This window comes from Podarcis raffonei, chromosome 6, assembly GCF_027172205.1.
Source record: "Podarcis raffonei isolate rPodRaf1 chromosome 6, rPodRaf1.pri, whole genome shotgun sequence".
Classification (NCBI taxonomy): Eukaryota; Metazoa; Chordata; class Lepidosauria; order Squamata; family Lacertidae; genus Podarcis; species Podarcis raffonei.
The window spans coordinates 6,302,437-6,323,869 of record NC_070607.1 but is presented as its reverse complement, the minus strand read 5'-3'; positions in this window follow the sequence as shown (position 1 = coordinate 6,323,869).

Sequence of the window (21,433 nt, the reverse complement as noted above, 5' to 3'; positions counted from 1 at the left end):
ATTTCCTGTTGTTGATGGATACTTTAGGATTTGAGGAATAACTGCTTCCTGTAGGACCTCCTTCTCCTGGAAACGTTTTGATTTACCTTATTTCTAAGGGATGACTTGTTGGAGTCTCTCATAAATTGCATGTCATTATAAACATTTTCTCTCAGGATTAACAAATTATTTCCAGACAGTTTGGATTACAAAAACTGGATTATAATTTGGGATCTTAATTTGAGCCTCTGCATTACCCCTCGGATTACAACTGGAATTTTAAATTGGAATACAATTTAATTACCTCTTTGACCTGTTGAGGATTAGCCCGAGTGGGGGCAAGAAGATAAATAGTTTACAGACAATTGGCTTTTCTTTAATTTTTTGCTGTGGAAGAGTCCCCGTTTATAAAGTTGGAATTCATATCAACCTCCCCATACTGCCCTAAAAACTTTGGATTAATATTTGGAAATTGTATTCTGTTGTTCCTTCTGTATCTTGCTAACATTTTAATTGTAATTTTTCAGGAACTGTATTGTATAGATGTTATTTTGATATTTAAGAAAATGTCACATTTGCCGAAAAAAGGGGCAGAGGGGGGGACACCAACAGATAGGAGAGCCTCAAAGCAGGAAACAGAGTTTAGAACAGAAATATTGAAAATGTTCGCAGAAATAAAACAAAGTGAGAAAAATTTGGAGACAAAATTAGAACAGGTAGATAATAAAATTGGGAAAATGGACAAAAAAATTGATGAGACAGTTAATGAACTGAAAGGACAGATCAAAGAGGTATCAAAAAGAGTGGATGAGGGGCTAAAGAGGACAAAACAGGAAATGAAGGAGATGAAGCAGGAGGAGGAGAAGATGAAGAGTGAGATGGTAGATTTAAATAAAGTGCAGGAAGAAATAAAAGATTCTATCGCTATGAATGAACTGAGACAGAGAGAAGTAAATTTGAGACTGAGACAAGTTCCGGAAATACAAAATGAAAACATAAGAGAGAGACTGATAAAGGAAATTGCGCAGTGGTTGGAGCTATCAGAGGAAGAAGTTGCAAAAACAGTACAAAATGCATTTAGAATGAAAATAAGGACAAGCAAAACAAAGAAATTTCCGGGTGATTGTTTGATAACATTTAAAGACAGAGAGATGAGAAATCTGATTCTACAAAGAAATAGAGAGAAAAGGTTATACATAGACGGGAATTATATAATCATTTTTAAAGACATACCAATAAGACTGTTGAAACGAAGAGAAGCCTACAAACCACTGGTGCAAATCCTTAAGAAAAATAAGATTGACTTTAGATGGGAATTTCCGGAAGGAGTCTCGTTCTTCTACAAAGGTGTGAAAAGAAGACTGACAAGCCCCGAGGAAATAGGGAAATTTACGAGGAGATACAAAGAATTACAGGCGGGAGAGGAAGAGGTCAAGGGAGCAGAGGGAGGAGCAAGATCAAAGGAGGAGTCTGAATCAGGAGAAGAAGAGGAACAGAATGGAAAAAAATCAGAAGAAGAAGAAGAGGAAGAGGAAGAAGAAGAAGAAGAAGAGGTAGATAGATTATAAGGTAATAAATCAAATTTATTTAATTGGAAGAAGAATGGCGTTAAAATTATGGAATTGGAACATTAATGGGATGAATGATAAGAAGAAACGAAATAAAATTGAACAATTTCTAAAAAAGAAAAATTTGGACATTATATGCTTACAAGAAACTCATGTGGCAAAAAGACACAGGAAAATTCTGATCAACAAAAGATTAGGGAACAAATTCATATCTTCGGATAAAGAGAAAAAAACAGGTGTTGTCTTATATATCAAAAACAAAATTGAATCTCACCAATTATTCAAAGATGAAGAAGGGAGAATCATAGCAGTTCAAATCAACTGGCAAGGCGAAAAATTGATAATTGTCGGGATCTACGCACCAAATGGAAATAAGACTGATTTCTACAGATCATTGGAGGAAAAATTATTTGAACACATGGATCAAAAAATTATAATAATGGGAGACATGAATGGTGTGGTATCATTGGAAATGGACAGATTAAGAGAAGTAAAGAACAAAGAAGGGAAGTTGCCTAAGACATTTTTTACGATGATGAAGAATTGTAACTTGATTGATATTTGGAGACTCAGACACCCATTGGAGAAGCAATTCACACATTATTCAGAACCGAATCAGTCAATGTCAAGAATAGATCAAATATGGGTATCGAATGAATTGACCCCAAGAATCCAACAAATTGAAATACAGGCCAAAGTGATTTCAGATCACAATCCAATAGAATTGGAGTTAAAAGGCTTTGAAGAAAGAACTTTTAGGTGGAGAATGAATGATAATCTGTGGGATGATCAGAAGATTGTTGAAAAATCACAAAAGAAATTATCTGAATACTTTACGGACAACATCAACAAAGGTATGAAAATAAGCATTGTTTGGGACGCAAGCAAAGCAGTAATGAGAGGATTCTTTATCCAGCAGAACTCATTGAAGAAAAATAACAAGGAAAAAAGGACAAAAGAGATTTTAAGACAGATTATGGACAATGAGCAAAAATTGATAAAAAAACCGAATAACTTGAAGATAAAGCAGGAAATAAAGACTCTTCAAACTCAATTTGCAATGATAATAAACAAAGAAGTTGAATGGAACATCAAAAGGCTAAGACAGAAAAACTTCGAGTTTGCAAATAAATCAGTTGCATGGCAACTTAAAAAGAGAAAGCAGCAGAGTACAATTAACAAAATTAAGATAAATGGAGAAGAGACAGCCGATCCGAAAGAAATCAGGAAAGGATTCTTGGATTTTTATAAGCAATTATACAGAAATAAAGAAAGGAACAATAAGAAGAAAATAGAAAGATATCTAAGAGAGAAAACGGTGCGGAAGATCCCCGACAGATCAAAAAGGCCAGCTGAATGCCCCAATAGAAAAAGAAGAAGTAAAAGAGGTGATAAAGGAGCTGAAGAGAGGGAAAGCACCGGGTCCTGAGGGTTTACATCTAGTTATTACAAAGAAATGAAAGATGTGTTGATGACCCCGTTGATTGAAGTTATGAACAACATCTTAAAAGAAAGAGACATTCCAGAAACGTGGAAAGAAGCATACATTACATTAATCCCAAAACAAGATTCGGATCTAACCCAAGTTAAGAATTATAGGCCTATTTCATTACTGAACACAGACTATAAGATCTTTGCAGGAATTCTAGCGAAGAGACTGAAAAAGATATTAACAAAACTTATACATAAAGATCAAGCAGGTTTCCTACCAGGCAGACAAATGAGAGATAACATAAGAAATATAATTAATGTTATAGAATATCTGTCTGATAGGGGCGATAAACAAGCAACTTTAATGTTTGTGGATGCGGAAAAGGCCTTTGACAACGTAATTTGGGAATTTATGTTGAAAAACTTAGAACATATGGAGGTGGGACAAGAGTTTTTCAATGGCATAAAGGCAATCTATACAGAACAGAGAGCAAAATTGATAGTGAATAATGTTATTACTGAAGATATAAAAATATCTAAAGGAACAAAACAAGGTTGCCCACTTTCGCCATTGTTATTTATAACGGTTCTGGAAGTCTTCTTAAATGCAAATAGACAAAACAAGCAAATAAAAGGGGTAACAGTAGGTCTAAATGAGTATAAATTTAAAGCCTTTGCCGATGATTTGGTATTGACTATGGAAGAACCAATAGAAAGTGTAAAGGAGGTATTGGATGAGATGGAACAATTTGGAAGGGTAGCAGGATTCAGACTGAACAAGAGAAAGACTAAAATGATTGCAAAAAATATGGAACAAGATATGATCGAATTAATGCAGCAACGAACGGAGATAGAGGTGGTGGAAAAGGTTAAATATTTGGGAATTTGGTTATCACCTAAGAATATTGACTTATATCAAAATAATTATATCCCAGTTTGGAAGGGAATAAAGAAGGATCTGGAGGTGTGGGCCAGAATGAGACTATCATTTTGGGGAAGAATATCTACGGTAAAGATGACGGTGCTACCAAAGATGTTATTTCTATTTCAGACTATACCCATAATAAAGGGTATAGGAATCTTTAAAGAATGGCAAAAAGTGATCTCAAGGTATATCTGGCAGGGGAAGAAGCCTAGAATAAAATTTAAGTTACTGATGGATGTAAAAGAAAGAGGTGGCTTCGCCCTGCCAGACATGAGACTGTATTATGAGGCAGCATGTCTATGTTGGTTAAAAGAATGGATAAAGTTAGAAAACAAGGAATTATTAGACCTTGAAGGTTTTGATAACAGATTTGGGTGGCACGCGTACTTATGGTGTGATAAAAAGAGGGTTCACAAAGGATTTGGAAACCACATCTTCAGGGGTTCATTAACAGAGGTTTGGGTCAGATATAAAAATATATTGGAACCAAAAGTCCCACATTGGTTGTCCCCACTAGAGGTAATGAGTGTTAAGAAGACTAATATGAAAGAAAAATGGGGTACATATGGAGGGAAATGGAAACTGAAGCCATATGAACAAGTTAAAGAGTATATATATGATTGGCTGCATTATTTCCAAGTAAATGAAATGTTTAAAAAAGATTTGAAGGAAAAAGGTTATGTGGAAAAAGAATCAAATTTCCAAAAAGACATAATAAATAATGAGTACAAAACTCTGTCAAAAATGTATAAGATATTGTTGGAGTGGTATACGAAAGAAGTGGAAACAAGAGGAAATACCAAGGGTAGAAGAGTGGAGATTAAAACTGACAGATTATGCGGAACTGGATAAATTAAATGGGAAAATTAGATATACCAAAGACCAAAAGTTCATCGAGGACTGGGGAAAATTTGTGGATTATCTGGAAAACATATGTGGTGTAAATACAACGCTAGTGGGATTTCAAGAGGCACTGTAAAAAAAAAAAAGTATTGTTTATTAGAAATAATGAGAGCAGGGAGGAACAATGGCAGTACGAAAGAAGGGAATGTGTACTAAAGTTATAATTATGGATGATTGTCAGAGACGCTGAAGGAAGTCCAAAACAGTCATAATTTGTTGTATTCTGGACAAAATGTATAACTGGATGAAAATTAATAAAATTTATTACAAAAAAAATAATAATAATTGAGTAGATTGGAAGTCTAACACAAAGGTGGGGTGAGGGCTGGTAGATGGGGATGGGGAAAGGAATTATCTGTGGGATTGAGTGTAGGTAAAGCCATGGTTTTCCCAGTAGTGATGTATGGAAGTGAGAGCTGGACCATAAAGAAGGCTGATCGCCGAAGAATTGATGCTTTTGAATTATGGTGCTGGAGGAGACTCTTGAGAGTCCCATGGACTGCAAGAAGATCAAACCCATCCATTCTGAAGGAAATCAGCCCTGAGTGCTCACTGGAAGGACAGATCGTGAAGCTGAGGCTCCAGTACTTTGGCCACCTCATGAGAAGAGAAGACTCCCTGGAGAAGACACTGATGCTGGGAAAGATGGAGGGCACAAGGAGAAGGGGGCGACAGAGGACGAGATGGTTGGATAGTGTTTTCGAGGTTACCAGCATGAGTTTGACCAAACTGCGGGAGGTAGTGGAGGACAGAGGTGCCTGGCGTGCTCTGTTCCATGGGGTCACGAAGAGTCGGACACGACTAAACGACTAAACAACAACAACAACAATGTTTGAACATTTTTAAGGATTGTATGAAATGTATGTTTGTATATTCGCAATATGTGTGTATTAATGCTGAATTATTTTAATAATAAAAACTTTTTAAAAAAAGAAAAGAAAATTATTCAACACATCTACTTCAAGATAACACCCAAGAAACCCAACTTATATAAAGCAACATTATCTTCAATCCTCAAAACCAGATATCATAAGTTCTGCAAGGAAGCCTTCAGGGCTAGTGAAGATGTTCCTTCTCTTTGTGACCAGCACAACCCATGTGTGCCCCCCCCAGCTGAGAGGGAGGGAGGGGATGCCACCACTATTGCCCACCAAGGAGAGGCTCTGGCAACCGCCTCCTTTGAGAGCAGAGCGCCACAGCCCTCAGGTTTGCCATCCTTGTGGGGCAGCTTTGAGCCTCTTTGTCCCTCCCTTTGCTTCACCTGACTTCATGCACGCCACCCAGTCTCCCCCATCTCCCGTCAGACCACTGCGGCTTGGTTGGTGGTGAGGTTTTGGGCTGGTGCGGCCACCCCCCTTGTCCCACTGTGCACATTTACGCCCCGGGCACCAACAACCCATGCTATGCAGCTGCCTAAGACGATTGGATGGCGCCTTGAAAGCCTCCTTCCTGCAACTGCTGCAGCCAAGCTGGTGCCAAACGTATTGCTCTGCTTTCTTTTGGACCACATCAGCCAGGCCAAGAGTCTTGTCATCTGGGCAGCCCAGGATTTCCATATACACTGCCCAGGTTTACGCCCAAGGGAGACCACTTCAGTGCTGCTAGCCCAGTGGTTTGACTTCACCCTCGGAGGTGCACTCCATTGTCTTTTGAGACAGACGGATGCCAACAGCTGCCTCCGAGAATGAGTTCTCCATTGAACTACAACAGTCTGTGAGTTCACCCATATCCATGAATGTGTCTAAAAGGTAAAGGTTAAGGGACCCCTGACCGTTAGGTCCAGTCGCGGACGACTCTGGGGTTGCAGCGCTCATCTTGCTTTATTGGCTGAGGGAGCCGGCATACAGCTTCTGGGTCACGTGGCCAGCAGGACTAAGCTGCTTCTGGCGAACCAGAGCAGCGCACGGAAACGCCGTTTACCTTCCCGCCGGAGTAGTACCTATTTATCTACCTGCACTTTTGATGTGCTTTCGAACTGCTAGGTGGGCAGGAGCAGGGACCGAGCAACGGGAGCTCACCCCGTCGTGGGGATTTGAACCACCGACCTTCTGATCAGCAAGCCCAAGACTCTGTGGTTTAACCCACAGCACCATCCGCGTCCCTACATGAATGTGTCTACTCCTTTGTAAAGTCACATAAGCTAGTGGACATTGTTGTATACTGAGGTGTAGCATGCTGTGGAGCTCCGTACAAGATGCTTCAAAGGGCACAACCATTCCATGTTTATTTATTGAAATATTTCTGTACGTCTTTCCATTTATAGCAGCAGCGGGTACCACCTGTGGTCCTCCCAGATGTTGTTGGCCTACATCTCCCACCATCCCTGACCATAGCCCATGCTGGCTGGGCGTGATGGGGAGCGAAGAAACTCATAGAAATGTAGAGTTGGAAGGGACCACAAGTCCAAGCCCCTACAATGCAGGGCTCTTTTGCCCAACGTGGGGTTCGAACCCACAACCCTGAGGTTAGGAGTCTTGTGCTCTACTGACTTAGCTATTCCAGCTGATGGGAGTCCTAACACCAAAAGGGCCTCAGGGTCCCCACCCCTGATTTACACAAAGAGATGCCAAAGCAGTTCACACAATATTAATAATAAAGAAATAACCATCTCAATGGGCAGCAACAAAATCAGTAACGCCATCGCAGTAATGACTAGTGTGAAGGACAAGGGAAAACCTGGGTGAACAGGTATGTCTTCAGCTGGCAGCAAAAACATCCCACCGCTGGATCTTACCTAAACATTTAGGGAATACTAAAGGTAAAGGGACCCCTGACCATCAGGTCCAGTCGTGGCCGACTCTGGGGCTGCAGCGCTCATCTCGCTTTATTGGCCAAGGGAGCCAGCGTACAGCTTCTGGGTCATGTGGCCAGCATGACTAAGCCGCTTCTGGCGAACCAGAGCAGTGCACGGAAACGCCGTTTACCTTCCTGCCGGAGCGGTACCTATTTATCTACTTGCACTTTGACGTGCTTTCGAACTGCTAGTTTGGCAGGAGCAGGGACCGAGCAACGGGAGCTCACCCTGTTGCGGGGATTTGAACCGCCGACCTTCTGATCAGCAAGTCCTAGGCTCAGCGGTTTAACCCACAGCGCCACCTGCGTCCCTTAGGGAATACTAAGGGGAGGCAAAACCAACCAATGTTGTTCCACCTCCTGTAGCTCCCTTTTTTTTTTTTTTTTTTTGAGGATAATGTGCCTTAGCAGATGCCAATAGTAAGCCAAAGAACAAAGGGCCCTACGAAGGGCATTGCAGGCAAGTGCCATTAATCAAACTGATGTCGATGCCCTTTAAAGGACACAATGCCTTGCCATCCAAGTTTTGTTTTGCATTATGGATTATTTCCTGGACCACACATGCAGAACCCATCAACCTCTGCAGGTCAGCCATCTAATCCAATAATGATTTTCCCATCTGTAGTTGGGGCTGGGGGTGACTTGATTAGATTTCCTCTTAAATGCACAGGAGGGGGAAAAGAGAGAAGGGGAAACACTTCTCCTTCTCTGCAGAAGGCCTACTGCTTGCAATTTCTAAACGTTCTGGAAAATGCCTGGAAGAAAAGAAGTTTGGTTAACAGATTAGAGTCAGAATTATGGTAAAGGGTTTGTGTCGATCATTGTCATCCTATGCTAAATCCCTCTAGACATGCCTTGTCTTGCCTTTTGTTTTAGCGCTATATTTAGAATGGCAAACTCTGAAAGTGTGGAGGATCTTGCATTTGTTTAGCTCTAAATAGGTAATAAAGGGGTTTCGGGAAAAGAAGAGACGCAGATTAGTCTTTGAAAGCTAATGTGGCTGTTCTCCCTGTTAGGACCAAGCTCTTCAGCTCAGTAACTGCAGTGAAATGAACAACTGGAACTGCTAAGTTTCAAGTTACTATCGCTCAGCCTAACCTACCTCACAAGATTCTTACAAGGATAAAATGGAAATTAGCCTATGATTGTTAGTCCTGACATCTATGGAGGAAGGTAAAAGTAAAGGGACCCCTGACCATTAGGTCCAGTCGTGGCCGACTCTGGGGTTGCGGCGCTCATCTCGCTTTATTGGCCAAGGGAGCCGGCGTACAGCTTCTGGGTCATGTGGCCAGCATGACTAAGCCGCTTCTGGCGAACCAGAGCAGCGCATGGAAATGCCATTTACCTTCCTGCCAGAGTGGTACCTATTTATCTACTTGCACTTTGACGTGCTTTTGAACTGTTAGGTGGGCAGGAGCAGGGACCGAGCAATGGGAGCTCACCCCATCGTGGGGAATCGAACCACCGAACTTCTGATCGGCAAGCCCTAGGCTCTGTGGTTTAATCCACAGCGCCACCCGCATCCCTTATGGAAGAAGAGAGGGATACAAAAAAACTCCATATTATACACACACACACACACACACACACACACACACGTACCATATATGTGTACACACCCACCCACCAAGAAGGGCATGATGGCATGGCCCAGGCATGTTCCTGCTTTTTTTTTTATTAAGGGTTATTGATATATTTATTTCAAACTTTATATCTTACCTCTCAGCCCTAAGGCATTTCTTTTGGAGACTTTGCAAAAAACAACAACTCAACAACTATGCCAGAAAAAGCTCAACAACTTACAACTTTTGTGTCTAGATCTTCACTTTTTGAAATATGGCAAATCCTATCCTATTCCTCTCTGAGCCATTTGCTGTACCCAGTGCTGCAGGTTTTTCCAGCGGCAGAATACGGGATTGAATTCAGGCTTCCCCAGGCTGGTTCCCTCCCGATGTTTTGGAGTCCAGCTGCAAGTGATGGGAGCTGGGGCTGAAGAACATCTGGAGGCCAGCTAGAGGAGGAAGTCTGGGATAGATTCTCAGCCGTTGGTGCTGGATGGAAGGACCCCTTGAAGTTTGGGGGTAGGGCCATGATTCAGCAATCGAGCATCTGCTTTGCAGGCAGAAGGAGTCAGCCTCCATCGACAGCATCTCTGGGGCGGGCTGGGACTGGCAGTGCCAGTCTACTGCCCATCAGGGTACTCAGTCCTGAGCTAGATGCACCTGTGGCCTGATCCAATAGAAGGCAGCTTCCTGTATTCTTCCTATGAAACAGGGAAACAACAGGAGCCCAATAAACTCCTTTTGCAAGAAATGTAGTGTGGATATCTGCACAGAAGCTAACATTCTGTGTCCAGGGCAGCGATCTACCAGCTCCATCTGTTACACAGGCTGAGACCCTACCTGCCCATAGACTGTCTCGCCAGAGTGGTGCATGCTCTAGTTATCTCCCGCTTGGACTACTGCAATGCGCTTTACGTGGGGCTACCTTTGAAGGTGACCCGGAAACTGCAACTAATCCAGAATGTGGCAGCTAGACTGGTGACTGGGAGCAGCCGCTGAGCCCACATAACACCGGTCTTGAAAGACCTACATTGGCTCCCAGTACGTTTCCGAGCACAATTCAAAGTGTTGGTGCTGACCTTTAAAGCCCTAAACGGCCTCGGCCCAGTATACCTGATGGAGCGTCTCCACCCCCATCGTTCTACCCCGACACTGAGGTCCAGCTCCGAGGGCCTTCTGGCGGTTCCCTCACTGCAAGAAGCCAAGTTACAGGGAACCAGGCAGAGGGCCTTCTTGTGGTGCCCAGCCTGTGGAACGCCCTCCCACCAGATGTCAAAGAAATAAACAGCTATCTGATGTTTAGAAGACATCTGAAGGCAGCCCTGTTTAGGGAAGTTTTTAATGACTGGTGTTTTAATGTATTTTTAATCTCTTGTTGGAAGCCACCCAGAGTGGCTAGGGAAACCCAGCCAGATGAGCGGGGTATATGTAATATGTTAATATGTTGTTGTTGTTGCCACAACAGATATCTTAATCACAGATCACAGAATCATGTTAATATGTTGTTGTTGTTGCCACAACAGATATCTTAATCACAGATCACAGAATCATAGAGTTGAAAGGGACTCAGAGGGCCACCTAGTTTAACCCCCTGCAATGCAGGAATATTTTGCCCAGCATGGGGGTCTAAACCCACGACCCAGAGATTAAGAGCCTCATCCTCTACCAACTAAGCAACCAACCCTGGTAACATTCCACTCCTCTCAAGGCTAGGCAAAACATTGTGTTTCTCATTATTTCACCAGCACTGAGAGTCCTTGAGATGCTGCAGGTGGAAACTCTTCATTCAAGAGGTGATGGACCTGAGGACTGGGATGAAAGAATTTTCCCTTGAGAAGCTGGGGGGGGGATATTAATGTTTTTTGGGGATGGGTGGGTATAGCTGGATCATTATCACTTTGAATTTATAATTAATTGTTCTTGGAGACTCAGTCTATGTGCTGTATGTGCAGACAAAATTATATATATTTTTTACTATTATATATCTTTTTTACTATTATATCTTATATATCTTTTTTACTATTATGTTTACGGGTGGCGCTGTGGGTTAAATCACAGAGCCTAGGACTTGCCGATCAGAAGGTCAGCAGTTCGAATCCCCACAACGGGGTGAGCTCCCGTTGCTTGGTCCTTGCTCCTGCGAACCTAGCAGTTTGAAAGCACGAAGTGCAAGTAGATAAATAGGTACTGCTCCGGTGGGAAGGTAAATGGCATTTCCATGCACTGTTCTGGTTTGCCAGAAGCGGCTTAGTCATGCTGGCCACGACCCGGAAGCTGTATGCCGGCTCCCTTGGCCAATAAAGTGAGATGAGTGCCGCAACCCCAGAGTTAGTCATGACTGGACCTAATGGTCAGGAGTCCCTTTACCTTTTCTTCCCCTGCCAAAGGAGCTGTTGTTTTTTGAAGCTACAGCTGTCCTTACAGTTAGTTGCCCTTAAGAACTTCTTAGTAAGGCTGCACTAAACAACATCCACTCTTACTAAACATAATAAGGGTATTGTTATGGTGGCTGATTAACAATTCCTATGTTAGGCAATGACATCACCTTGCCAACAAAGGTCCGTGTAGTTAAAGCTATGGTTTTCCCAGTAGAGAAGTATGGAAGTGAGAGCTGGACCATAAAGAAGGCTGATCACTGAAGAATTGATGCTTTTGAATTATGGTGCTGAAGGAAATCCCATGGACTGCAAGAAGATCAAACCTATCCATTCTGAAGGAAATCAGCCCTGAGTGCTCACTGGAAGGACAGATCCTGAAGCTGAGGCTCCAATACTCTGGCCACCCCATGAGAAGAGAAGTCTCCCTGGAAAAGACTCTGATGTTGGGAAAGACGGAGGGCACAAGGAGAAGGGGACGGCAGAGGACAAGATGGCTGGACAGTGTTCTCGAAGCTACGAACATGAGTTTGACCAAACTGCAGGAGGCAGTGGAAGACAGGAGTGCCTGGCATGCTCTGGTCCATGGGGTCACAAAGAGTTGGACATGACTAAACGACTAAACAACAAGAAATGTTAGGCAATTACTGCTTAATTGCCTGGGGTGGTCAGTTGATTGTTTCATCAGTGGTTTAGGAGAAGGAAAACTCTGATCCTACACTTCCACTACCTTTCAGCTGTACAGTGGTACCTCGGATTAAGAACTTAATTCGTTCCGGAGGTCTGTTCTTAACCTGAAACTGTTCTTAGCCTGAAGCACCACTTTAGCTAATGGGGCTTCCCGCTGCTGCAGCACTGCCGCCGCCACGCGATTTCTGTTCTCATCCTGAAGCAAAGTTCCTAACCCGAGGTACTATTTCTGGGTTAGCGGAGTCTGTAACCTGAAGCGTCTGTAAACCGAAGTACCACTGTACTCATCCATGAAAAAGGCTTCGGGAGTAAACCTGGAGGAAAAATCTATTTGTTGTTGTTGTTGTTTAGTCGTTTAGTCGTGTCCGACTCTTTGTGACCCCATGGACCAGAGCACGCCAGGCACCTCTGTCCTCCGCTACCTCCCGCAGTTTGGTCAGACTCATGCTGGTAACCTCGAAAACACTATCCAACCATCTCGTCCTCTGTCGCCCCCTTCTCCTTGTGCCCTCCATCTTTCCCAACATCAGTGTCTTCTCCAGGGAGTCTTCTCTTCTCATGAGGTGGCCAAAGTACTGGAGCCTCAGCTTCATGATCTGTCCTTCCAGTGAGCACTCAGGGCTGATTTCCTTAAGAATGGATGCGTTTGATCCCCTTCATGGATCACTGCCTTGCCGTGGCGAAGGGGCTTGAAGAACTCAGAGAAGCTATGAACTACGCCGAGCAGGGCACACAAGATGAACAGGTCATAGTGGAGAGTTTTGACCAAACGTGATCCACCTGGAGGAGGAACCGGCAAGCCACTCCAGTATCCTTGCCAAGAAAACTCCATGGACAAAGACAACAGGCATATAAAAAATCTATACCTGTGGCCAAAGGGAGAATAAAAGGCTAAGAAGCAAACCTTATACAAACCCAGAGTGCAATTCCTAAGACGGTTGGGTGGCACTTTGTAACCTCCTTCCAGCAACACCTGCAGCCAAGCTGGTGCCAAATCCTTTAAAAGGCATTTTAGGGAGTTCAAGGTTGCTGCCTCCACAGTACAGTACAGATTGGAGTAGAATTTGTCCAATGCGGGGAGGAACCCCATACAGGGATTGTAAGACAGTAGTACTTTAAGACCAACTCCAAATCACAAAATGGCAGGTTCATTTTAAGTTCGTGCAAACTCTTCTTCAGGCTGGTTGTTTAATTTAATTTTATTTCCTTTGCTTAATACAGGCTTCCTCAACCTCGGCCCTCCAGATGTTTTTGGCCTACAACTCCCATGATCCTTAGCTGGCAGGACCAGTGGTCAGGGATGATGGGAATTGTAGTCTCAGAAGATCTGGAGGGCTGAGGTTGAGGAAGCCTGGCTTAATATCTTGCCCACGTAAGAATTTTGGGGAACTCAAGTGTTTGTTTACTGCACTGTGATTTGGGGTTGGCCTTAATATATTTTACTTTCCCCACAAAAGGGAGGAAAGGCCTGTTTTCCACACAGATCTTATCAGGATTCTGCAACGGAAATGGCCAGCTGGCAGCCCACAGTCAGTCTGGTAAAGTGCTGACAGTTTCACTCATAAAGAGACTATAAATATTCCCAGGATGCCTGAAATAGAGAAAATCCGCTTCTTAACGTTAAATCATTTTGGATACAGCATGCAATAAGTTATAAAATATGTAGGCGCACATGTCTGCACTGTGCCTGAAACACATGCGTTCTTTTTTAAAGGCCTTACTGCAAAATGATACAAACCTTTATTGTGGAGCCTGACCACCTGTGAAGAAGTTGGTTTGTGAAACACACACACACACACACACACACACACACACACGTCATTCTTTGGAGAACAGAATGGTCCCAGAGAATGCACACATTGGTCATTGCACATGTTGGCTCTGTAGGATCCTTGTGGTGTATGAAACTGCAGAACTCCTTGAGATATCAGTATACATGCGTGGCTGGATCTACATGGATCTGTAAAAACATTAGTAAAAATAACGTTAAATAATGTTATATAATGCTCAATGCATTTCGACATTGCCGGCAGATCACCTCCTGGTGTCACATTTTTATAACGCATTTCTTACATTATAACTAACGAATGTATGTAGATTTGCCCCATGGACTGAGGAGATGCATAACTGAGGAGACACCCCAAGCAAAGTTACCTAAAATCTACCAACAAACTGCAGGCACATATAACCGTGTTAGCACTAATTAATGCTGATCTACATGAGAGAGATTTCACACTTCTAATGGAACTGAAATCCTAGGCCTTGCTTTGAAGGGGAGGGGCAGTGAAAAGCTGGGACTCCTCACAACTATTTGCATTGACCACCTTTACGTCTTCAGACATATGCCAGCCATCATGTGGACTAGCCACTTGCTGTGTTTTAAATGGAAACCAAGAGCCATCATCTCAGTTGTGCCACAGAGACTAGATTTTGCGGAGATTTTGCCTAGTCAGATCACAGAACATGAACAATCAATGCTAGCTCCCAACCTATGTTCAAAGTTGCATGCATCTTAGCTTTTACTTAAAAAAAAAAAAAGATTTCTAAGACTGTACAGTTACCAATATATGTTTGAAAGGGTGTGGACAATGTCTGAACATAGGATCGTTTAGGGCCGAAGTCTGCCAAAGTCTGCTGAAACCATTCAAGCTGTCTGAATAAGACAGTGATTCTCAAAGGGTAATTAGGTAATTTTAGACCCTGGCTTTAATATTATTACAAGGACCCACCTCTTTCAAATCTCTTTGTTTCAAAATACGGTAAGCCAGCCCTGCTGCCTTTGAGGACCTTCCTGTTCCTCCTTTTGAGTACGGTCCTGGACTTCTGCTCCAAAACCTGCCTTAGCAGCACCGCTGCCTTTTTTTTTACAGTGTTGAAATTGGTCCCTCCTTGCTTTGCTCTGTATAAATGACGGCTCTGGAAACTACATCTCCCCAAGAATGAGAAGAACAGAAAGCAGAAGCAGAGTGAAGGAAAGGGAGAGCGGAAAGTTAAACCTGCTAGGAAAGGAAGACCGGCGTCTCCCATGCGGCGTTTTAAAATCAGAGACACTGTGCTTTGAACGCCAAGAATGATAGACCCAAAGAACTTCATAGGTACCATTTAAATTCTCTTGTGCATCTCAAGGAGTTCCAATGTTTATAATCCAGGGGCACTGCTTTCTGAAGACCTTTTACATCTCTGTATATCCAGATGGATCTTAAAAAGCAGAGACATCACCTTGCCAACAAAGGTCCGTATAGTTAAAGCTATGGCTTTCCCAGTAGTGATGTATGGAAGTGAGAGCTGGACCATCAAGAAGGCTGGTCGCTGAAGAATTGATGCTTTTGAATTCTGGTGCTGGAGGAGACTCTTGAGAGTCCCATGGACTGCAAGAAGATCAAACCTCTCCATTCTGAAGGAAATCAGCCCTGAGTGCTCACTGGAAGGACAGATTCTGAAGCTGAGGCTCCAAGACTTTGGCCACCTCATGAGAAGGGAAGACTCCCTGGAAAAGACCCTGATGTTGGGAAAGACTGAGGGCACAAGGAGAAGGGGACGACAGAGGACAAGATGGTTGGAAAGTGTTCTCGAAGTTACCAGCATGAGTTTGACCAAACTGCGGGAAGCAGTGGAAGACAGGAGTGCCTGGCGTGCTCTGGTCCATGGGGTCACGGAGAGTCGGACATGACTAAACGACTAAACAACAACAACAACATGCCCAGATGGGCCCTGGGGAAAGGAAATCCCATCAGGACTCATTAGAAAAATGTTCTCTTCCAGTCCTTTGGGGTTGCATGGATTGGCAGCCATAAACTTTGATGCCGGCTGCTGTCAAATCCTAATGCACCTTGCAGGCTTATATGCTTGAGACAGGCATTGAGAAGGCGGTTATTTGGCTCCTCTGCTTTAAAGAGAAAGCCAGTTTAATGAGAAGAGGGATTCAGATTTCTGGGATGGACTGGGACCTCATAAGGAGTCTCCCTGGATAAGACACACCCCCTGTTTAGCATTTCCAAGGTAACATTAAGAAAAAACAACCATGGCTTGATCAGTAGTATTAGATTCAACAACTTTTGTTTGTATAATACTGCCCTTATGACCAGAGAAGGCTCTTGGCCTCTGAGCTCATACAGCTCACTAGCCTGAGCTTGTGAGGTTCATGCTTCAAGTCCTCACACTGAGGAAAGAATTGAGGTTTGGGATGAAAGCCCATCAGCGTAAATCGTACAGGGTAGGTAGCTCATTCAGCAGGGCATGAGACTCTTCATCTAGGGTTACCAGATGTCCCTGTTTCCTGGGGACAGTCCCCAGATTTGCGAATAAGTCGCCGGACAAATTGCATCCCCGGAATGTCCCCGGATTTCATCTAATGTCCCCGGGAAATGCAGCAGCGGCAGTCTCAGCAGCCCGGAGCAGTTGGCTCTGGCTGGCTTCAGGAGCTGCTCAGAAGTCCCCATATGATGGTGGTGCAGGGGCTCTCAGATGCAGCTTCCGGGCTGCCTCCACCTTCCCTGACCCCACCAACTAAGCTGTGAAGGGAGGCTTCACACTGCCTATCGGAACCGCCTCCCAACTCCTACTTGCGTGCAAGCAGGAGGGGGGCAGGGATCTCTCAGTTAGGCAACGGGAAGCCTTCCTTCCCAGCTGAGGGATCTCTACCCCCTCCTGCTTGCGCGCAAGTAGGAATGGGATTGGGGCTGCTCCAATGGGAAGGGAGGCATCGCGCTGCCAGAGAGATCCCTGCCCCCTCCTGCTTGCACGCAAGTTGGGATGGGGCTGCTCCAAAAGGCAGTGTGAAGCCTCCCTTCCCAGCTGAGGCACCCCCGCCCACTCCTGCTTGCACGCAAGTAGGAGTAGGATTGGGGCTGCTCCAATGGGAAGGGAGGCATCGCGCTGCCCGAGCCTCACCGCTGCTCTCGGCCCTCCTTCTCCGCCTTCCATGCCTGACCCACTGCACACTGCTTCCCCACCACCACCAAGGAAGAACCAACAACTCAGGGGCGCCCAGGCTCATGGAGAAAGGAGATAGAAGCCTCGGAGGAAGGGGAAATGTGGCGGTTGAGGTCAAGGTGGTGGCCGCCCCTCTGCCACCGCCATCGCTGCAGCATCAACATCCCGAACGTGTAGGATTGATTGTGTCCCTGGATTCATTGAAAAACATATGGTAACCTTATCTTAATCTTAAGGTTGTACCTTGGGCAAAAGATTCCTGCATGGTCCCTTCCAACTCTACAATTCTACAAATCTGGCAAGAAGGGTGTGGTGTAGCTTAGTGAGCCAGACGTTCTAGAGTCCTCCAGGTCTTGGTTCAAGGTCTTGAAGGCCCCTTTTCGGAAATATTTTGTCCTTCTTGAGCTAAGCTCTTGAGACTCCTCTGCTCTCTTGATCTCCTAACAGTGCATTCATGCAGTGCAACACTCTTTGATTTCTGTTTTTAAAGAAAGAAAGAAAGAAAGAAAGAAAGAAAGAAAGAAAGAAAGAAAGAAAGAAAAGGGGGGAAGAACCACAGTCTATTTTCATTTTCTTTGGAAAGATATTCTTAGCAGTGTACAACTTCAAACTCGCACACAGACTATACTGCACACACACAGCCCTCTATAACTGTAATTGTGAGCTGGATGGCAGGACAGGGTGTCTGGTCCAAACTGGTCCAAAATGAAGCCTGCCATGAAACTAAGGTTTCATGCTTCCATGGGACGAGGAGCAAGTTTGAACTCAATGTGTAGGGTTGTGCTATAAAGAACCTTGCGTTTTCTTTGCATGCACACTGTAGACATCGAAGGTAAAGAAATCTTAGTTTGGAGTAAAGTTGCAGGGTTTAATTCTCTCTCAAATAAGTCAGTAGTTTAGCAGTTTGGCCTGGCCTTGAAGGCAAAGCTTCCCATTTCCCCCTTTATTCCCTTTTGCCTTGTGTGTCTTGTCTCTTTAGTCCAGGGGTCAGCAACCTTTTTCAGCCATGGGCCAGGCCACCATCCCTCAGACCATTTGGTGGGCCGGACTATATTTTCTGGGGAGGGGGAATGAACGAATTCCTATGCCCCACAAATAACCCAGAGATGCATTTTAAATAAAAGGACACATTCTACTCATGTAAAAACACGCTGATTCCTGGACCATCCGTGGGCCAGATTGAGAAGGCGATTGGGCCGCATCCGGCCCCCGGGCCTTAGTTTGCCTACCCCTGATTTGGTGTGTAAGCCTCATCATGGCAGGGCCTGCCTGCCTGCCCCTGTCAATTGATGTGAACCATTTTGGAACACAAAGGATGCTTCCAGACTGCCACTGTTTTCAGGTGGAATTCAATCACCTGCCAGCAAATTTAGATTGGACACCAAACCTGCTTCTTCAAAATACTGGACTTTTTGGGATAAGGGAAATGATGGGGCAAATGCATTTGGAAGTTGCAGATAACACTCACTCTGATTGTAGTCTAGCCAAACTTTACTTGCTTAGCAGAATAGAATAGAATAGAATAGAATAGAATAGAATAGAATAGAATAGAATAGAATAGAATACGGCATATTTCCACGCCAGGTATGGCGATGTTTTCCTTCTATCTTCAGGGATACTCAGATAAATGAACTCCATCTGACCATATATATTTGGAGCCTTTGGGAAAAGCCAGTGGGTTTAGGATCCACAGACACAATCTACCAAGAAGATCTCAGGCACAAGCCAAGCTCCATTAAAATGCACGGCACACGACTACACTTCTGCCACTTCCATTCATTTTAATAGGGTTTTGCATTGGACCAGGTGAAGAACAAAGAGAGGATTTGTAGCAGGAAAATGGAGCAGGGAGAGGTTTACGGAGCAAATGAGTTGCTTGGTATCAGACAGCATAGGGCAGATGAATTAATTTATCGGTTTAGGAACAGCTTTGGAGAAGCTGTTCTCGGACAGCCCTGGCTTCCAGGACATCCCTGAGACGGATGGTTTCCAGTATCACCTCCTTCCAGCGCAGGATCCCCACAAACATCTTTCATCTTTCTTTCTGCTGTGTCTATGAGGCCAAGACCTTTTGGGGGAGGAAGGGGGAGATGGTGAAGCTTAGACCGACTTCCTGCACCAGCCAGCGCTACATCTGGCAACCAGATCCCTCTTCCTCCCCAGCCTCTGCTATTATTAGTAATTGATGAAATTCTTTAACTGTGCAAAGTGCTTTGTGGCATAATCTCATTCATCCTCCCAATGACCCTTTGAGATATATGGGGAGCCTTTCCTGGTAAAATACAGACATGCACACACATATCCAGTGCCAAGTAAACTCAATATATTATTATTATTATTATTATTATTATTATTATTATTATTATTAATAGCACCCCAGCCATCTGATGGGGTTACTCCAGTCACAAAGATGGCTTGGCTGACCATGTCACTATCTTTACATATGACCAGGGGTCAGCAACCTTTTCCAGCAGGGGGCCGGTCCACTGTCCCTCAGACCTTGGGGGGGAGGGACGGACTATATTTTGGTGTGTGTGGGGAAATGAATGAATTCCTATGCCCCACAAATCACCCAGAGATGCATTTTAAATAAAAGGACACATTCTACTCATGTAAAAACATGCTAATTCCCAGACCGTCTGCGGGCTGGATTGAGAAGGCGATTGGGCCGGATCCGGCCCGCAGACCTTAGGTTGCCTACCCCTGCATAAGACTGTCCCAGACACTTTTTATTATTCCTGTATTAAGAACTTTCCCATGGAGTTAGTTCAGACATTCAATGTGTCAATCATCAAGTATAAGCAAGTGATTACATGCACCGGGGGGGGGGGCGGGGGGCGACACTTATGCATTACTCAAAAAAGGGGTATATATTTGCATATGCTAATTTATATGTCTATCTGCACTTTTCAAAATAATTACAGCCATACCTCGGGATGAATATGCTTCAGCTTAAATATTTTCTAGTTGCGCTCTGCGGCGACCCAGAAGTAACGGAGCATGTTACTTCCGGGTTTCACCACTCGCACATGCGCAGACGCTCAAAATGATATCACATGCATGCACGGAAGCGGCAAAACATGATCTGCACATGCGCAGATGCGTCTTAGGTTCGCTTCAGGATGCGAACGGGGCTCCGGAACGGATCCCGTTCGCATCCAGAGGTACCAGTGTACTAATATTTACAAAGAAATCCAATACATCTGACCCTAGGGCAAGAGAGTGTCGTCAGGTGACCTGTGTGCCTCCTTAATATGCTGTTCAGGTGCTAACTTTTGGAGGGAAGTTTTAAGGCCTCTGCTCTCCCTTCTTATGGTTCTCTTATCTTTAAATCAAACTAGGACAAGACAGCCTTTCAGAGGGCTGTCTTCTGAAACATGGGACACATTTGTTCTTGTTGTTGTTTAGTCGTTTAGTCGTGTCCGCCTCTTCGTGACCCCATGGACCAGAGCATGCCAGGCACTTCTGTCTTCCACTGCCTTCGCAGTTTGGTCAAACTCATGCTGGTAGCTTCAAGAACACTGTCCAACCATCTTGTCCTCTGTTGTCCCCTTCTCCTTGTGCCCTCCATCTTTCCCAACATCAGCGCCTTTTCTAGGGAGTCTTCTCTTCTCAGGAGGTGGCCAAAGTATTGGAGCCTCAGCTTCAGGATCTGTCCTTCCAGTGAGCACTCAGGGCTGATTTCCTTCAGAATGGATAGGTTTGATCTTCTTGCAGTCCATGGGACTCTCAAGAGTCTCCTCCAACACCATAATTCAAAAGCATCAATTCTTCGGCAATCAGCCTTCTTTATGGTCTAGCTCTCACTTCCATACATCACTACTGGATAAGACACATGCCCCCCCCCCCAATCTGTGAACCAGCTCAGAGAATTCACAGAGAAGGGTTAATGTATGAATGACACTACACATGGGAACAAAGGACACTGACTTGTGTAGAAGAAGACTTCTGGTCCAACCAACTCAAGTTTGTCCACATTGACTGAATGAATGAACTTTATTACGGTCACAGACCAGGATTAAGAAAAGCATATAGATAAAATAGCAGTTGGGATAATTGTTAGGCCAAATGAGGACAAGGAAACAGGCATAAAACATCCGAATAAAATACAAGATTAAACACAGATAATGGATAGATAAAAAACTAATAATTAAAACCGATAAGAGCTAAAAACCAACAAAGACCAACATTGACTGAGTTTCAGAGAAATGGCGTTTTCAGCCATCAAGGGTGGATCTCCTTTCAAACTAATGGAGCTTAAGCTTCAGGGCCCCA